This window comes from Diabrotica virgifera, chromosome 3 (genome assembly GCF_917563875.1).
Source record: "Diabrotica virgifera virgifera chromosome 3, PGI_DIABVI_V3a".
NCBI lineage: Eukaryota > Metazoa > Arthropoda > Insecta > Coleoptera > Chrysomelidae > Diabrotica > Diabrotica virgifera.
In genome coordinates this window covers 270,725,448-270,746,782 of record NC_065445.1, presented here as the reverse complement: position 1 = coordinate 270,746,782, position 21,335 = coordinate 270,725,448, and the positions used below count along the sequence as shown (strand labels likewise).

General features: G+C 33.2%; 1 protein-coding gene and 1 long non-coding RNA gene across 2 annotated transcripts in view; one reads left to right on the top strand and one right to left on the bottom strand.

Annotated features, from left to right (window-relative positions):
• Nucleotides 1-21,335, top strand: part of LOC114325557 (uncharacterized) — an 88,951-nt gene that overhangs the window by 29,258 nt on the left and 38,358 nt on the right. The window contains exon 2 of the mRNA XM_050647393.1: nt 2,323-2,355. The gene's annotated coding sequence lies outside the window, so the exon portion shown is untranslated. The remainder of the gene's footprint in view (nt 1-2,322; nt 2,356-21,335) is intronic.
• Nucleotides 1-21,335, bottom strand: part of LOC126882435 (uncharacterized) — a 61,030-nt gene that overhangs the window by 27,319 nt on the left and 12,376 nt on the right. The gene's annotated exons all lie outside the window — the stretch shown is intronic.

Sequence of the window (21,335 nt, the reverse complement as noted above, 5' to 3'; positions counted from 1 at the left end):
TTTGGATTATCGCGACAACGAATACTTTAGTGTACAACATAAGAAGTACGAAAGTAAATGGCTCTAATAATTATTCCAATAAACAACAATGTAATTTGCAATTTACTTTCGTTCTTCATATTTTGCACAATAAAATATTCGTTGTCGAGATAATCCAACACAGACGTATATTCATGGAATAGGGTATATCCACTCTCCTGTACTGCAGGAAATTCTGTCTAAGAAATTGTTCAAAAACAACAAACCGTCATACTTATGTTTCGTGGACCTTAAGAGGGCATTTGATAGGGTATTTGCCCCAATTGAAGCTGCCAATGGGATAAGATAGGGACATTCCCTGGGTCTTAAAACACACTTAAAAATTTATTGGAGTATACAGGACGTTCAAAAGAGGTTAACGGTGTTGTTGATATTAAAGTTTACGGATTTAAATTAAAATTAAACTTAAAAAAATCACAAATAATATTAATTTACTTTCATTTAAAAACCTGAGGAGAGTGGGCCTGGCGACTTCCATTTAGAGTTCCGGTTTTTGTCTTTTTAGTCCCTCCTCCCACCTCCCCCAGATCATAATATGTGTTAATTTACCTACAGAAAAATTCATTTTTAAGTTTAAAAACAAGCCACATGGGTCGATTAAAAAGGTAAAAATATGAAAACTGACTTATTTTGTTGAAATCATAATAATAGGAAGTATGTAGGTATAACTTCTTACGTGCGTACAAAGTAGAAGTACACACCCTCTTTTTTTGTTGTTCACTCAGTATATAAATATTTGTCAATGTCAACTTAATTTGAAAACTAGAAATTGTTTACTATGTAAAGTGAATACTTATTTATTTATTCCTTCTTGATATATGTAGGTACTCGTACAGTGTGTTTATGTCAGAGATTTCTAAATAAAAATGGTCATAACAAATATAAATCCTTACCTAATTTTTTACCTTTTATCTTCGGTAAATGTACCTATTTCTACTCTCTTGATATTGACATTTTCAAACATAAAAATGATTTACGAATAACTTGAAAATGTTAATTTCGATAAACAATAATTCTAATATGTTAGTTGTACAACCGCATTTAGTGTAATTGTTATTTAATCTGTTTTATACAATATAATTAAAAATAAGTTAAAATAATATTAGACTAGACTGTGTAGTGAGGATTTCTATTGTCAGTTTCATCGTTTACTGCTGATGTAACTGGAAGACTATTACAACTGCAGTAAACATCAGTATCTGATAATTTTAAGTTTATCAGCACAGCTCAATGTTGAATAATTCATAATCAAATAACTATTATTGAATTTATTGTTTTGATTTAACATTAAACCATATTAAATATGTTTGTTTAAAAAAATCACATAATATCTTGTTTCTTTATTTATTTACTAGCAATTTTGCCCGTCACCATGCGACGGGGAATACAATCAGTTGCATTCTACAGTCACTGCACTCAATTTTTTGCGACATCCTCCTATTTTGTCGTATCTCCTTCCAATTTTTCTGACACCCTCCATTTTTTCTGATTCACTCAACTTTTTCCGACACCCTCCAATTTTATCTGATACCCTTCATTTTTTATCTGACTCTTATTTTTTTATTTTATGACTCGAGAAGAACTGTATTAATTTGGCAATTAAATTTGTAAATTAAAGTAGATTTTAAAATATTTGTACAAGTCTAAGGAAGAAGAACTTTACAATATCCCATCAGATAACTAATTTTTTTAGTTGTATAGGAAGTGTGTAAAAAATGTGCTCATTAGTCAAGAATATCTCTATTTTTGAAAATATCGAAAATTAATATACAGAAAATATGTTTATAATTCAAAATAATTTTAAAACCTTGTTTACTTACCATAATAAAAACTATTTTTCAACATTTTCTCTGCGATAGAGTGCATTAATGCAATACATTTTAATAATTATAAATTTAATGAAACAATTCTACATACCATATTTAGATCAAACAAAGAGCCAAAAGCATGGATTTCACGGGAAACGTAAAAAGTAAATAGACCCGAAGTTAGCCGCAGTTTTAGTGACGTAAATCTAAAAGAGTATAATGCAAGTACGTCGTCACGCCGAGATGGATGACGTCACTAGTATGATGTATATTGTATATGCCAAAAATCATAATTTAAAAATTAAAATCGACCGGTTTCGGGATTTTTCCTTAAATCGCCGGTTTACGAAATTACGAATTTATTCCATTTGGCTTTGTTACACTGTATAAAAAGTATTGTGGATTGTTTATATTATAAACGTTATGTATATCTTATTTTTTGCTATTTTCTTATTTTCTTTTGTTTATGTTTCAGGTTTCTTCATCCTATGAGAACCTTCGTTCCTATGTAAGTCTTTATTTTATTTTATTTTATTTCTCTTTAATTTTTATCGTTTTTTAATACTTAGTATAATAGATATTGTATTAGTTTTCAACAGATCCACTAGTAGGCCAGGAACCGAAGCTTTTCACCTCGCAATTTTTACAGAATGGATCGATTTGCTTGAAAATTTGAGAATAAGTAGTGGATAGTCCAAGGATCAAAATCTATATGATTCCGAAAGGCGCTTTTACCATGGGGGTGGTTGCTACCCCATCTCGGGGGTGGAAATTTTTTATTATATTTTGACCGCAAAAGTTGATAAAAACATTCATTCTAAGCAAAAAATGTTCTGTACATTTTTTTGATAAAATTAATAGTTTTCGAATTATTCGCTATCGAAAGTGTTAGTTTTGTATAGAAAAAATCAATGTTTTTCGATATACTCATTTACGATTCACTCAATTTTTGTCATAGAAAAAATTTTTTCAAACCAAGTTCTTGGGAATTAAATAGCCTAGGTACAATTTTATATTGAAACATTTTTTCGTATCTCTGATCCTAATCTTGCTATTCTGAAGAAAAGGCCATTTTTTCCAAACTACAAAAATTCGTTATTCGCTTTTAACTCCAGTTTTTTAAAAACTAATCATTCTAAGCCAGTCAAACTTCTAGAATCTATTAATAATATATAAATAAATAAGAATGAATAAGGCCAATGACTAAAAACATCGCCACCTTACATTATTATGCTTCCAATTGGATTTTTCCTTTTATTTTTCAAAAAAATATATTGATTTTTTACCCGTAACTTTTTTATTTTTTGTCTTAGAAAGTTTGTTAAAAAATAATTTTGTAGGTTTTTACATCTATAAGATTGCTAATATTAAATCTTTTTAAAATCCTCAGTCGAAAAAAAGGTGACTTTGAAAGGATTGGTAAGGGTGGTTTTTGCATGTTATTACAAGTTTTGATTGTCAATATTTCACTCAATTTTTGCCGTAGAAAAATTTTTTGCAAACCATGTTCTTGGGAATTAAATAAGATACAATTTCATATTTAAACATTTTTTCGTATCTCTGATGCTAATCTTGCTATTCTGAAGAAAAAGCCATTTTTTTTCAAACTACAAAAATTCGTTATTCGCTTTTAACTCCTTTTTTTTAAACTAATCATTCTAAGCCGGTCAAACTTCTGCAACATATTAATAATACATAAATAAAAAAGACCCAAAAATGTCAATGACTAATTTCAATTAGGGTGGTGATTAGAGGGTTGCTTGCGATCACTTTTTCGCTGAAAAAAATAGGGACTGACATTCTTTTCATTATAAGTCACTTAATTTTTGAGCTAGAGACTTTTTTTTATTTCCAGAGATAGATATGTTTAAGTACTTTAAATTAGTTTAAACAAGTTGTCCTCGAAAAATGCATAATTTTCCCGTATTTTGACTTTGAAACTACAATATTTAGCATTTGACGAGGAGTGCCAACATATAATAAAGTATAGCTCGATTACTATTGGTCTTAAAGAAAATTTAAAAAAACGGTTTTGTTAATTTTTTTAAAAGGTACATTTTTGTTAAGTAAAGTTGTTTTGATAAAACGAAAACTTTTGGAGTTATTAGCAGAAAACTTATTAAAATCATTGATTTTTTCGATATAAAACTAACACTTTCGATAGCGAATAAATCGAAAACTATCAATTTTATCAAAAAATGTATGGAACATTTTTTGCTTAGAATGAACGTTTTTACCAACTTTTGCAATTAAAGGATAATAAAAAATTTCCACCCCCGAGATGGGGTGGCAACCACCCCCATGGTAAAAGCGCCTTTCGGCATGATATAGATTTTGATCCTTGGACTATCCACTACTTATTCTCAAAATTTCAAGCAAATCGATCCATTCTGTAAAAATTGCGAGGTTTTGTCCTATTCTAAGCTTCATTACTTGGACTATAGTATCTGGTTTAAACTTAATATGTCGTCTGTCAATAATAGTACATAGACAAAGGAATAATACAATAATTAAATTTATTGTACTCAATATCTATTTTAAATTTACTTTTCCGCAAATCGCCAGGAAATTTTGACATTCCTGTCAAAATTTCTTGAAGAAAAAGTCAGGACTTCCTTACTGTAAGGAAATGTCATTTCCTTACTGTAAGGAAATGATATTTCCGTACAGTTGTTAGTGTTCTACATAAATGATAATTCAACCTCAATACGTTTCCATAGTAACCCAAGTAATTTTATTAAGAATTTCAAAGCACCATTTATTTGGGAATAAAATTATCGCGTTTTTTTTTAAATCAATCAATATCTGTCGAATTTTAAACGATTTGCGGAAAAATAGTATGTTTACCTCGTAGGAAAAGCCACATTCCTGGACTCTGTGTTGCTAAGTCTCGGCTTGCGCCTCGACTTAGCAATCTTCACAGTCGTCCAGGAATGTTAAGCTTTTCCTACCCGGTAAACAATGTACTATTTTTGTTCTGGCTATAAGCTTATATGAAGTCTATACAGTCTAGAAACAACTTTCCATTATACAGGGTGTTTAATTAAGAATGTCCAATCTCTGAGTTTAATCGCCTAAATAAAATGTAGCTTCTTACTGAGTTTTATGGGGTGTTTTATTTAAAAATTTAAAAACTGTTTTTGCTCAGTATTTTAAAACTATTCGACGTATCCTTTTTATACCTGGCAGAAGGTATAGGTACACCCTATGAAATTATGTTAAATAAACCTTTCTGGCTATTACCAGAGGCGTACGACAGGGGACAGTGAATGTTTGAACCTTCCCAAATTCTACGCCTCTGGCGGAATGGCCATTTTAACAATCCGAATGCAACAAATTTCATTGAGACCCTTCTATACCCTTTAGCACAAAATAAATCGATTTTTAAATACAGCACCTATAGTCCGCCCCACCTTGACTTTACAGAATAGTGAACATAGGCAATGCAGTCCTTATGAGAGGGTTTAGCGCGATGATGCCGATTTTATCAAAAAGAATTTGTATTTGAACATTAGAGAGATTAAATTAAAACTGTTTTAGAAAGACAATCTACAATAAGGAAAACTCTCATAAGGACTGCATTGCCTATGTTACATAAGGACTGCATTGCCTGAAAAGTCAAGGTGGGACGGACTATAAAAAATGGGTGGAAATGCATAGTTGCATTTTAAAGTGCATAAAATGCATCCAAAATTGCATAAACATGTCAAAATAAGGCTATTAAGGGCCAGATTTTGTTACTCGGGATTTTTGGGGTAGCTGAAGATGAATACCACCAGAGCCGCTGAATAAGAATACGCCATCAGAACCGACCACCGGAGCACCTGGTGCCCAGATACACTGGTTCCCTGCTAAGGTACGTCATCTGAAGTTTCGACGGTTTTCGACACTAAATTGATATTTACAAAGAGATTACTCGGTAGTCTTTGGGGTTGTTGAACAAGAATGCGCCATCAAAACCGACTACCTATGCATCTTATGTTCAAAAAACCCTCCAAACTCCAGAAGATAACATACCTTAGCAGTGACCCTGGGCACCAGGTGATCCGGTGGTCTGTTCTGATAGCGCATTCTCCAACTCGACGTCAACTCCAGAAGATGACGTGCATTAACAGTGACCGTGGGTACCAGATCCTCCGGGGTTCAGTTCTGATGGCGTATTCGTGTTCAGTAACCCCAAAACCCTCTCGTGTAATCTGTTTGCATCAATTTAGTGCCGAAATCCCTCTAAACTCCAGAAGATGACGTGCCTTAGCAGTGACACTGGGCATCAGGTGCTCCGGAGCGGAGGTTCGTTCTGTAAGCGTAGTCGTGTTCAGCGACCCCCAAAAACAACCGAGTAACAAATTCTGGCCCTTAATATCCTTATTTTGACATATGTATGCACTTTTGGATGCTAAATGCCCTGGTCTAATCCAAATGCAAAACATTGGTAGGTTTTGGGCGTTTTACTGCGTCATTGCCTCACCTATTGTAATAGGTACGAAAACTGCTGTTGTTTTTAACAGCAAAGCTGCAAAATATTTCCATTATTATTTCATAAATAACAGGAATTCCAGTAGGTATATACGACAGCTATTTACTACTTTAAGACGTTAAACATTTTTTGTTATTTACGTAAATACAGCGGTCTACCTAATTATCGACCTATTTAGATTTTTCCAATAATAGCTGTAATTACGTTAATTATCTTCAATGCTTCAATCATGTTTCACTTCATCGTTTAGAATAAAATATATAGAGATCGATTTGCGGGGTTTATTTAATGCCAACAATATGACAAAGAGGGTCATTTTTTTTGTGTTTTATAATCTTTCTTTTCCCATTTGTGTGATTTGTGGCTACCCTTAAAATAAATTAGAATAAGCTTACATTTTTGAAGTATAAACTTCTTTAGCGACGTTGTGCACTTTTTGGATAGGGAAAAAGCATTGAATTCGCGACCGCCATCGCTTCGCCTACATAAATTCTGTACGTATGTACATATATTAGTTGTATGTATATATGAATAGTATAGGAAGCACGCAACGAGTATTTAATATAGGTATAGCAGTTCTTTTTGAATGGAGAAAAAGCATTGAACTAGCGACCGTCATTGCTACGGCGAGATATTAGTAATTTACATAATATACTATACGTTGAAGTTCGTTTATGTAAGTTCGACCGAAGTTATAATGGTTAGAGGAGGGATAGAATGTGTACCTGACGGCGCGCCTGTAAATTTACATGTTGAAAAAAAAATTACAATTGAAGCAAATAAATTAAGAAGGAAATGGAATAAAGATGTACAGTATCTACATTAGTTGTTTATAAGGAACTTTAAGTGAGATTAATTCATGGGGGTGGTTAATCACATAGAACTTAAAAAAAGAATGTGTGTGTGTACTTTGTACGCACGTAAGAAGTTATACTTCTATTATATAATTTCAACGAAATAAATATACTCAACTGATTATATTTGCATTTTATTTAAATATTAAACTAACTTTCTTACCTACGACTTTCAAAAATTTTCGAGAATCGTCCGGGATTTGAACCCGCGACCTCTCAATCTCTAGTCCAATGCTCTACCTCTTATCTGTTTCCTCTCCAGAGTTCGGAGCCGTTTTTTAATTCTGAACAATTCATTGCAACTAGGTACATACTGTCTGTGTGCGCATGCGCGCATAAATATGAAATTTTTCTCTCAATCGCTCCTAAAGTCGTATAACTTCAAAAATTAAAAAAATTGTAGTGTGAGAGGGTACCTTTTAATTTATTTATCCCGTCCATAAGTGAAAAGTTTGATGCGTCACTGTGGACGCATGTCCCATTAAAAACTGACCGCACAGTGTTCATACGTTTGCTTTTAGGTTCTACTATTTAAGTTATAGGCTCTCGATAGCTAAAATAATTAGCAAATTTCACCTATACCATACCGGCTCTTAGTCTATAACTATTTTCTCCATTATTCCTAGATTTATAGCAATTAAGAGTTATATAATAAAAAAATGGGAGCACGTGTATGACATTTAAAGTCATTGTTGTGGTTTTTAGAATAATATAAAATTATCTTCATAATATGTATATTATTCTTTATAAATCTTAAACTTATCGTACTTTGATATGACTTATAGTTATAGATTTTATACAGGGAGTTAGTAAATAAGTTCGACAAACTTCAGGGAATGATTTTGCATGACAAATAATGACATGTTTGCTTTATAAACGTATGTCAGCAAATGCTTCGTTTCCAAATAAGAGGTGTTTAATTTTTTTTACAAATATGAAGATTTTTTATTCATTCACTCTAAAACCGGGTGGTAAATGAAATTCAATGGTTTTTAATATGTCTAATCCTGTAATAAATGAATGAATAAAAGAATCCTGTAATATATTTTATTCCTCAATGGAAAACACGGTTCTCGAACAATTAAAAAAAAAACGCCAACTTGTATCTATTCCAATTTAAAACAATTTCTGTACTTACAGTTGCTGTGGTATCGGCATAAAATGTTGGCAAGACTCTTTCTTTCAGATCATTGTTGATAAAATAATGATTTATACCAGCGGCTCTCAACCTGTGGTACATATCATTATTTGCGTTGGTACACACAGAGATATTATAATAACACATAGATTAGGCAAGGTCCGAAAAATAGCGTAACGCGAAGCATTCTCTCTCTAGTATATGATGGCCGCTCAGTGTTGCCAACCGCTGACTCCCCTCAACTTACCTTAAAAACAACTAAGTTCCCTCAACTTACCTTAAAAATTCCCACTTTTATGAAAAAATTCCCTCCTTGTTTACAAAATCGGAGAAGATATGTTGAATAATATTCAAATATTGTGATTTTTTAAAAATATTTTACAATTTGGACTGGAGCAAAAATTCTCTTTTGAGTAAATTTTTTCTCTTTTTTCGCTTTTTATGTTGAAAATTCCCTCAAAAAGGGAAATTTCTCTCCGGTTGGCAACACTGTGGTCGCTGTCGCTATGTCTGTGTCGTTGTCGTTCCATTACTCCCACCTCTTGGTAGATACGCTCACACTCGTACGACAGACAAAGATAGCTAGACCACGAGACCACCGTAGGTACTTGATATTGGCGTTACACCCCGATGCATTGAGTGGCACATCCCTAGCCTAGTCTATTGTTAATATGTCTATGGGTACACAAACGCAAAAACACAGCCAAATTTAGCAAGTTCCGAAATGGGAAGTATTCATGATAGTTTGCTCCTACATACAGAATACAGAAGTTAGGTGGCTTTCAAGAGGAAAAGTGCTATCTCGTTGATTTGAGCTTCATTACGAAGTTCAAATATTACTAGCTGAACAAAATCATGGACTGAAAAACAGGCTTACTGTTTGTAATAAAAAATTTTTACTAGTATAAGGCTTAGGCTAAGGCCACACGGGCGCTAATTTACGACGCCGTAAGAGCAGTAAACCTTAAACCTGACGAGGCATTGGTTGACTAACTCCTATTTGATCTACAATTGGTGGAGGAGTTAGTCAACCAATGGGTTTACTGCTCTTACGGCGCCGTAAATTATCGCCCGTGTGGCCCAAATCGTGAGATTTTTGAAATATACACTATTCTTCATGTACTTAACTTCATCATCATCAATGGCGTTATAACTCTTCGTGAGTATTTGCCACGTTTACTATTGCCTTCTATGTTTGTGGATCCTGTGCCACCATTTCCCATTGTCCCACTCCCATTTTCTCTAGATTTTCTCTGACTGCACCTTTCCACCTTTTTCTAGGCCGTCCTACAGACTTTTCCCATCTGAGTCTATTGGCCTTTATTTATCTGACTAGATTTTCCTTTCCGAAGAGAGACTCTAACTCTTTATTGTATCTGCGCCTAGATTCGTTTGTCATGGTCTCTGCAAGGGCCATATACCATTCTAATAGGTACTTAACTTACCTTGTCTTAATATGACGTTTTCAAGTTTTTCTAGGTATAGATTTTTTTACCGACTGTCACCAACGCACGCCTCTGTATTAAGAGTCCATATATGGTAGGGATACATTTACAGAGTACAAGGTTTATCCCCGTGTGTTTTTCTGACGCGCTCGAGCAACTGCAAAAATCCCCACTTGGGCTCCCCTACCATTATGATTAATTAGACTACTAAGCTAGATATGTAGGTGTTCAGTTAGGTAGAACCAAAAATAATAAAAAGAATTTGGTTTTAAAAACTTAATTCAAAAAGGTTGAGAACCACTTATTTATACGATTTGTCAGGAAAACCGGAACCAAATGTATTATCTATAAAGGTTTGCTATTTCAGTACGCTGATATAAGTAATATGACTTAATAGAAACCGCACACACAGATATATTAGTCTTTCAAAGTACCATGTATGTAGTTATTAGGTAATGTAATTTATTTAAATAAGGTTGAACTATTCTTTTATATAAATGATAAATTCGTTTGCAAGCTAACAATTTTTGTTCAAAAAATGAATGGTTTAAAGTACCTACACCACATTATCTTATCTCTTTCAAATATTACTTTTGTAGTTGAGTCTAGAGTCCGTTTAGAGAGGTTCTTTCCATGCCAGCAACCCAATAGTTATGAGAGTTCTGAGTTGCCTTAGCTTTTAGTGGCTTTAACAATGTATACCTTGTAGCAGCCCTCAGCCCTGAAGATGGAATCGTCATTCTGAAAATTTCTGTGATGTAGCCCGAAAGAATTCAATATACCTTTTTAAAGGATTTTTTAAGAGCGTAGGCGCAAATAGTTTACGATTCCCAAATTACATGTAGTAAAATTGTCACTAGTAATGGAGATGTAAACATTATTTGACAATGACATTGCCATAATTAACTTAGAAATGACCTTTAAATTTTCTTGGATAACCGTTAGTTGTATAATCGCTTAAATTATTCATTCAGCTAATTTAACAATAAAACACTGAAAACGTTTGTTTTCTATACTTCCACAAAATTTATTACAACTAAGTGACTACAGCTGTTTCGGCAGAGTGCCTTTCTCATCACTTGAGAAAGGCACTCCGTCGAAACAGCTGTAGTCACTTAGTTGTAATAAATTTTGTGGAAGTATAGAAAACAAACGTTTTCAGTGTTTTATTATTAGATAAAATGAACTTCCATCAAGTAACGGTCGAATCCATCAATTATTCAGCTAATTAATATGATTAGTTTTTCACTAACTATGTATTCAATGATTACAATAATTTATATACTATACAATAAAAACTAATACTTAATCGAGAAAAGACGAAAGTCATAAAGGGATTTTTTAAATAATATATTGTTACTATGAAACGCTTAGGTACATTTTGAACATCTTTAACAACAAAATACGTGAATATATCCTGGTGTATTCTCTGCTTGGATCTTCCATAAATAATAAACAATAAATAACTTTTTATTAATTTCACGTCTTCAATCAATTATTTATCAAATACACCATTAACATTATTTAATAAACAACTCAAAATAATCCTGAAGCTGTGTCAGTGTCAAATATTTAGTAGCCTTGTGTATTAGTGTCTTGTCACCACTACATTTTGTTCGACTGAGTACGTTATATGACAAAGATAGCAAATGTTCGATTTGGAAAATATCACCATGGACATTATAGAAGTTTTCAGGGACTTTCTACCCTCGGTAATAATGCAATCTTTTATGCTGCGTTTAAATTTTTCAAAAATACTGATTAGTTGTCTATACTGATTAAAGTGAGTTAAAATACTGATTAGTGGAAAAATAAGGGTAGGCCTATGTTCATCTTTGGACAAATGAAGGGCAATATATAGACTCTAATAAATACAAGTGAAGCTTCCTCCTATAGCTAATAAATAAACAACACTGAAAACTAGCTAGAACTAGAAATAGCTACAGACCTATTTCGCTGTTGTGTCACTTTTTCAAACTATACGAGAGACTCATCCTCGCCAGAATAGAAAAAATCTTGCACCATCTGTCAATGACCACCATCTGGGCAAGGTCGTATATTCCTTACTGTAAAACAGACATTTTTTCGTTGTGCTGGTGGGCAAAGTAAGTAGGTGGAGAGTTCAAAAGAACGGCCTCCAAAGGGAAGTGTTTTAGCACCAATGCTCTTCAATATATACCTACACAAACGACCAACCTACGCCGACCGAAACCAAGAATTTCCTCTATGCTGACGATCTCGCAATATGTGCTCGATAAAATAGCTTTGAAGAAGTGAAGGAGAAACTAGAAACTGCCTTAAAAACAATGACGGAGTACTATCTGCAGAATTCCCTGAGACACAATCCCTCTAAAACCCAAATCTGCGCCTTCCACTATTGCGTGGAATGGTAATACACTACAACACTCAGAACAACCTATACATCTTGGAGTAACTCTGGACTGGTCCCTCACCTACAGACAACCATGCATAAAAACGAGAGGGAAAGTAACAACTAAAAACAGCATACTCAAAAAGCTAACGGAAGTAAACGGGGTGCATGTCCTGGCGTCTTAAGAATAACGGCACAGACATTGTTTTTCTTTCTCAATTTGTTTCTCAACTGCTGAATATGCCCGTTTGGAGCAGATCTTCCCACGCCAAACAAGTTGATACTGCGCTAAATGAGACATGCAGGATAATAACAGATTGCACGAAACCAACGCAACCCTCAAATCTATATAAAGCAGTGGGTTTTGCAGAACCCTCAACACGCAGAGGCGTTGCAGAGTACATAGAAACAATTAAACAGATTGCGGACGAGCGCATGCCCTATACAAAGCTCGAACACTACGAAAGCGACTAAAATCCAGGAAAAGGTTCCTTGGAACAGTGCAGGATGAACCACTTGAGTTTTTTCCTTTTCTTCAGGTTCAATGGACCGGCCAGTCTCTAGACTAGACTTTAAAACGTGGAAAACTATGAATAGGATAAGAACGGGAGTCGCTCCAATAAAATCAAACATGGTAAAATGGGGGAAAATAGACCAAGATGATGTGATCTGTGACCGTGGAAGAACACAGAATATGGAACATCTTCTTACATGCAGAAACTGTCCTCATCGGTGTCCCTCGAAGATTTGTGGCTCGCCAACAAAGATGGAACCGACTTAGCCCTATACTGGGCCTAAATTTTATGAATGACATGTCCGAACACGATAAAGTAAAGTAACACTGAAAAATATTAATACATTTTTAATAAATTCACCAATAAACGTTGCACTAAGTCCGAGAAAAACCGTAGTTGCTCGCGCGAATAGATCGAAGCCCAAAAACATTCTCGCTGTTAAAAATTCGAAAAACACGGTATTATTGTATCATTTTCGATAACCTCAATGCGATACGGTTGCTTTGAATAACAAATATCACCTTATTGACTACAATCGTAAACTTTGTCCATATTTAAACATTTCGTTTTGCGTTTTTGTCTCGAGAATAATTTAAAACGCCAATTACCGTATTTATTCTAAAATTATCGTGTTTACTTGAGCTTTTACTTAAAATATAAATTAAGTACGTCTTATCAGTAGTTGTTTATCGTCGTCCGTCGAAGATTAGATACAAATAATTATTGTAGTACATAGTTCAAACGACGATGTCGATGTGGAGAGGAATTAAAGCCTCTTTGAATGCGAAGCGTTCGTCTGCGTGTTGGTTCAGCATAGATGACCCAAACTATTTTGGCAACCAATCGATCAATACGAAAAACAAAATGGTTTTGACTAATTACCTTGAAATATTTGCATCCGACTGCACTACTAAATGGCACACGAATGTTGGACGATGTGATGGGTCGCTAATATCTCAAAATCATTATGTATGAGTTGTGCATAATACTGGCGAAATTGCCAGTTAATACACAACAACAGGAAAAAAATATGATTATATAGAACTGATATTTAAGAAATAAAACAGAAGTATGTACAGGTAATTATAAAGGCATTTCTAATGTTCTTTGACTCTCATCTGGCGTTTCTGTTTATTGGACCTGCTCTTTGGTTTTGACAAAGATGTGATATAATTTTCAGATCTCTATTAGGTATGTAAGTTCTCGTTAGAATATTTATATTTTTTTTCAAGCTATTTCTCTTTTTTTTATTATACACCTAAGCTATGTTTATACCTCTAAATTCTGGTTCTATTCTATCTATCTATTGTCCTTCATTTGTCCAAAGTTGAACGTAGGCCTCCCCTTATTTTTTCACTCTTTTCGGTTTAGTGCTAATCTTGTCCATCTGGTCCCTGCATATCTTTTTAGGTCATCCGACCATCTCATCTGTGGTCTGCCCTTTCCTCTTTTATGGTCCCAAGGTCTACAGTGGGTTATCGCTTCATTCCATCTTCCGTCTCATTGTCTGCTGTTGTTTCCTGTAAATTTCTATTTTTGAGTAGCTGCATGTTTGTCTTTCACTTTGGTTTTATTTCTAATCCATGTATTTTTCTTTTTATCACTTAGCTTGATACCCACCATCTGCCTTTCCGTTGTCTTTTGAGTCTTGACCATCTTTTCCATATTTTCCTTTGTAAAGGACCATGTCTGTGCTCCATAACTACTGATAGGACACATTGATCATATACTTTTGTGCGAAGGTATTGGGCGTATTTCTGGTTTTTCAGGATATAGCTCATTTTTCCGAATGTCACCCATGCGAGTCTTATTCTCCTTTTTATATCTGCTGTTTGATTTTCTTTACTCAGTTTCATTATTTGCCCTAGGTTTATGTACTATGTACTCCTTGACTTTCTGTATTTAGTACGTTCTTTAAAGGTGAAATATTGCAAAATCTCTAAATTTAAAGAACCGTTTGGATTAACATGTAATTTGGCATACACATAGCTAACAAGTCAAAGAAAAAAAATGATATTGTGCCGATGTGTGCTTTTGCCCTAGGGGTGAGTTTCACCCCCTTTTGGGGGTGAAAAATATATGTTCGAAATAAGTCCGGAAATGGATAGAATTACTACTTAATACTAAGCAACTTTTGTTCTATAAAGTTTTTTCATTAAGTTAATACTATTCGAGTTATTTGCGAGTGAATATGTTAATTTTCTACAGAATAAACACGTTTTAAGACGGTTTTTCAAAAATAACTCAAAAAGTATTTGGTCAAAAAAAAATTCTTATCAAAAATATAGTATACGTAAAAAAGTAAAAAACATGGTGTATATATATTACCTAGTAGAAGCAGAGTTATAACTGATGAAAAATAGGTTCATATTCATCAAATTCCAAATCGAATATTTTAACGTGCCCTAACCAAAACACGAAGCACTTTTTTGGGGAAAACTGATTTTAACTTTTTTAAAGTGTTTAAAAAATGCTTATTTTTGTTTTTTTTTAATTTTTAGCATCAAAAGTAAACAAGTTACACTCAAAATAAAGTTGATCCCTTTTTTGGTAAGAAATCGGTAAAATCACCCCTAATTAGCATTTAAAATGAACTTAATTGTTACCACTTCACAAGTTTTTTACTCGCGTATGTATTGATCATATGATCTGTAAGTTTCATCGGCTCAAAGTCCTTATTTTTGAAAGAGCTGTAGTTAAAAGGGCTTGTACTAGTCACTTATCACGAGTGTATGCAAATTTAGAAACACCGAATCTTAACCAATTTTTGTCTTATAGAAAAACAAAGAAATACAAAATATTCAGAAAAGTAAAGCCGATTTTTTTATTGCTTAAGATTTTTGGTATCTCTAACAATTTTTAAGTTATTTTGAAAAAAAAGCATTTTTTTTCAAAATTAAAATTTTTAAAAATTTTACTTTAAAAGCAATTTTTTTTCAAAAAATAAGCACTTTGAATCGATGAAACTTACAGATCATATAAACACAACATAAGGAAAGTAACTTGTGAAGCGGTAACGATTAATTTTCATTTAAGTTGCTAATTGGGGGGTAATTTTCCTGATTTTTTTTTGCCAAAACAAAAGGGACCAACTTTATTTTGAGGGTAACTTGCTTACATTTGATGCTTGAATTTTTTTTATAAAAACAGAAATACAGCCTTTTTAAAACACTTTAAAAAAGTTGTAATGTGTTTTTCCCAAGAATGCTTCATTATTTGAATATTTCACATCGAATTATTCTATTTGGAATTTTTCGAATATGAACCTATTTTTCATTAGCTATAACTCTGCTTTTGCTAGGTATAGAGACCTAATATATACATCGTTTTTTTCACTTTTTTATCGGCTATAGTTTTGCTACGAATATTTTTTCGAAAAAAATGCTTTTGTTTTAAATGATTTGCGAAAAACCGTCAAAAAGGTGGTTATTTTGTTGAAAAATGAACATATTCACTTGCAAATAACTCGAAAAGTATTGATTTGGTGAAAAAACTCTATAGAACAAAATTTGCTTAAAATTAGTCAGTTTATCTATTTTGTGACTTATCTTGGACATATATTTTTTCACCCCCGAGGTGGGGTGAAACTCGCCCCCAGGGCAAATGCACACATCGGCATCATATCACTTTTTTCTTTGACTTGTTAGCTATGCGTATGCCAAATTTCATGTCAATCCAAGCGGTTCTTTAAAATTTACAGCAAAAGCCGTGAAAGAATGTACTAATTGTACTTGTTCCTATTTGCATAGCCCTCTTCAACGTTTGTCATACATTTAGTTTTTATGTGTAGTTCATTTTTAGACTTATCTCGTTTGATTCCTTGTCCAATTGTGTCATCATTTCGTTAAGATGTTTATGATATCACCGCTATGTCATCCACATATCTCAGGTTTTTCAGCAGTTGTCAATTGATGTTGATTCCTTTGTTGTGCCATTCAAGTTTTTTGAATATATCTTCTAGTGCTTGTCTAAATAATTTTACGATATTGTGTCCCCTTGTCTAATTCCTCTATTTATTTTTATTGGTTTGGTGTTTTGGTGTGGATGTCTTATTGTGATTGTTGCTTTTTCGTAGATGTTTTTCAACATCCCTGTGTATCGATAGTCGATCCTTCCAATTATTAGCGAGGATTGTATGGCCCATTGTTAAATACTGTCAAAGAACTTTTCAAAATCCACAAAAGCAATAAGGTATTCTATAGTCATTAGCGCGTTCAATAAGTATTTTTATTGTTATGAAGTGATCTGTTGTGCTATATCCCCTTCTGAATCCAGCTTGGTCACGACATTGGTATCAGCGTAGTTTTCCTGTTAATCTGTTCGTTATAATTTTTGTAAGCTGTTTATACATGGTGTTCAGTACTGTTATTGGTAAAATTGTTCAGATTACATTTGTCTCCCTTTTTGAATAGTAACACTGTTATTGCTTCATTCCAATTTCCTGGTATTCTTTTTACTTGAAGTATTTTGTTCAATAGTATGTATCTGTAGGGTCTTTCTAAGTTTCCTCAGTTTTTCAACATTTCCACTATTACTCCAAATTGACCGAGTGTTTTATTGTTCTTCATTTCTGAAAGTCCATTTTTTATCTCACTTTTCTGCTAATTTCGGGTTGCAGCTCAGAATTTACGTTCCGAATTTTGGTTGTAAGTTTTTGTTGTACGTTTTCTGGTGTTCTTATCTTACTATGTTTCTATCAGCTGGTTACGGTTGGCCAATTATCAGTTCTTCTTTAACTTAAATACCTAAAAAATGATTTTTAAATTAGACAGATTACCCTATGGTGTCTAATGGTGTGTGGTATGTGTGTTAATCTAACAACTGTGCACTATAGCTAACACTCAACATATCCCTTCTTGGTGTCCCTCATCCTTTAAGAGCATTGGCGATCATCACCGTTTTTCCACTAAATTTTTCAAACCAGGACAACTCCTTTTTCTTCCACTTTCCCTTGTCCCTTGTATAAACAATCTCATCAACTCATATTTTGAAAGCTTTTCCTTTAATGTAGATTGTTTAGCACATCATTGTGCTCTGATTTTACACTAGGTTATACTTTACACTAGTAACTCGAATGATTTTCTTCGTCCGATTCTTCTTTCTAACATACGAGGAACTGAATGGCCTCGACGTTTACATGACTAGCCGTTGTTCGTGACTACCGGCCGTCTTCTTGATAACTTTATCTACATCGTCCATCTCAAGGTCCTTGTGGAGGTCAACATTTCTGATATACCGAGGAGCATCAACAATGTTCCTTAATACTTTATTCTGGAATCTCTGGATGATCTGGATATTACTTGAATGCCCCAGAGTTGGCCAACATACGTCCACAATAGTCAAAGTATTTGTCTGTATAGCAGTTCTTCCGGTTTCTTTTTAATATGGACTTTCCAGCGAAGTCTTGCACCAAGTGGGATACCCAAGTATTTTGCGAAAGATGCATATGCCATTTGGGCATCGTTTATTCTAATTGGAATATTTTGAATTTTTTATTTGTAAAATTAAGTAATGTGAATTGGTTTAGATTCTTATGCCTGGTTGAACCAACAGATCTTAAACATAAGACGCCCCTTAAACTCAGCTTACTAAACATAAGAGTTGCACCATTGAGTCTAAAGGTAGCGTCAGATTATCATGCAGTCATCGTTTCCAGCACGTAGCGTTTAGTTTCCGAAAAATATTGATTTTAATGCTTTTAAATATGAACAATTCATATTATCCTCAGAACGTATCGTATCAGACACCTCTTTGTAAAATCAGGTTTTTCGGAGACTACGCAATGTGCCGGAAACGATTCGTGCATGCGTGCATCTGCCGCGACCTTTAGATCAATTTTCAGCTTGCCACAATGGATTGCCAAGTGGATTGCATCTTAAACTTCATCTCAGTTAAGACGTGCATGCTTATACTTACAATCAAGATGCAGTAGAAATAAACAAACCAAGACACGTTAAATGCTACTAGGAGCACTCCCGAATCAGAATTTACAATATGTGTATAAACTTTGGAAATCATGATTTGGGATTTACAATGTATGTATACAGGGTGAGGCATATAACTGGCCTATTAGAAATATCTCGAGAACTAAAGGCAACAGAATCATGAAAATTGGAATAAGGGGGTTTTGAAGGATGATCTATTAAATGAAAATATTTTCATCTCTTTGCAACTTCCGGTTATACCGGAAGTTGCTTATAACTTCGTTTTTTTAAATGGGACACCCTGTATCTTTTTACATTTTTGGATTCTCTTCGATGTCTTCTTTCTTAAAATATAAGGTTTTGTAATATTATACAGGGTATTTTAAAAGATAATTACGTTTTTTTATTAATTTCGTAGCAATATTCACACCCTGTAGAATTGTAGTAGTTTGACATCTAAAACTCTACTTACATTCAAATGATTTTTAATATACTCTACTATTGTTAAGAATCATTAGTATAGCTAAATTTTTAATTTTAGTATACAGGGTTGGTCGAAACTCGGAATGAGTATTTTCTGAGTTTTCTTAAATGGAACACCCTGTATTTTAGTACTGTAATGAAATAATATTTTATGGTACTTTTTTATTTCTTAAGCATTCCCTATACCTAACTGCTTTAATTTGTGCTTAATTGTTAATCGCACCAACAATCGTAACTAAGTAGGTATTTCGATAGCTAAACCATTATTGGTAATTTTAAGGACCAGTCTGGATTAATATGTATTTATTTCTGAAAAATTATTTGGGATTGAGTATTTTCACGGCCAACCTAATAAAATTTTACGTATTTTTTGTTGCAATTAATATTTAGCTTGAATCACCAATAACTCACAAATTAAAGCAGTTAGGTATAGGGAATGCTTAAGAAATAAAAAAGTACTATAAAATATCATTTCACTACAATACAAAAATACAGGGTGTTCCTTTTAAGAATACTCAGAAAATACTCATTCCGAGTTTCGACCAACCCTGTATACTAAAATTAAAAATTTAGCTATACTAATGATTCTTAACAATAGTAGAGTATATTAAAAATCATTTGAACGTAAGTAGAGTTTTAGATGTCAAACTACTACAATTCTACAGGGTGTGAATGTTGCTACGAAATTAATAAAAAAACGTAATTATCTTTTAAAATACCCTGTATAATATTACAAAACCTATTATATATATATAATGTTATGTATAATGTTACAAAACCCAAAAATATACAGGGTGTCCCATTAAAAAAAACGAAGTTATAAGCAACTTCCGGTATAACCGGAAGTTGCAAAGAAATGAAAATATTTTCATTTAATAGACCATCCTTCAAAACCCCTTTATTCCAATTTTCATGATTCTGTTGCCTTTAGTTCTCGAGATATTTCTAATAGGCCAGTTATCTGCCTCACCCTATATACATTGTAAATTATGATTTTAGTAGCATTTAACGTGTCTTGGTTTGTTTATTTCTACTGCATCTTGATTGTAAATTTAGTATAACTAAAAATGGAAAATTTTGGATATATAAGCTGAGCTGGGCTAAGCTGGAGCTTAAGATTTATTGGTGCAACCAGACCAGGAGCGTCATTTGAAATTTTGCTAGGGGGGGGGAGCAAACATTATATATGCAAACATAATACAAAATTAATCTATTTTTTGTAAATTTCAGTCATTTTCAGGGTCAGGGGGCAAATGCCCCCCCCCCTGACCCTATCAAATGACGCGCCTGAACCAGACATTACTAGATTCTTTTAATTTGATTTTCCATTTTTTAGTCTAATTATGGATGTTATTCATTTACAACTGTAAATTTTCTGCTGCATCTTCTCTGGCATCATCTACTACTAGGATGGCAGTATCATCTGCAAAGATCAGGCAAAGATAATAGTATCATCACATGCAGATGAACATCTTCGTCCATATAAACTGTGTTTTCACAAAATTTCAACTTTAAAAATGTGCACCAAGCTTAACATTTCAACAAAACAACAGATAGCAGATTCATTTTGCATTAATTCTCACTGATAAAATGTATATTGAACCAAACATTAATTTATGTGTAGTATCTTATCGTTCTAAAATATAAAAACAAGAAAAAGTAGATAAAAAGCTATTTCTATTTTTCCAAGAATATTACAATATGTACAGACAACTGCTTTTTAATTGGCTCACATCAATATTTAAATAAAAACAGTACAATATTATTTTTATTCCTTGTACATAATATACAGTCGGAAAAATGAAAGAATACCCATGAACGAACATATAAAACACGCTGTATTTTCCTGTCACCGTGTCACAAAGAAAATTGTCCAGTGCAAGTACATGTAACAATAATTATTACATGTACTTGCGCTGGCCAATGTTTTGTGTGACACGGTGTCAGGAAAATACAGCGTGTTTTATATGTTCGTTCATGGGTATTCTTTCATTTTTCCGACTGTACCTATCTTGGAATATTAGCATGTCATACGTAGTAGCTACAATGCAGATTAACAAGGACGTTGTTAATATGACGCTGAAGTCATCATAATAATATGTACATAATATACACTTTTTTAATTCGTATGTACATTATGAAATATGTAATATAAATTTTCAGTTTTTCGTAAACTATTGAACACCTTTAATAGATTTTCTACTTCTTCACGTTTGGCTTCTATTTTTTTATCAATATTTTCTACGCCATGCTTTTTCCGAATCCCAATAATAGGGCTTTT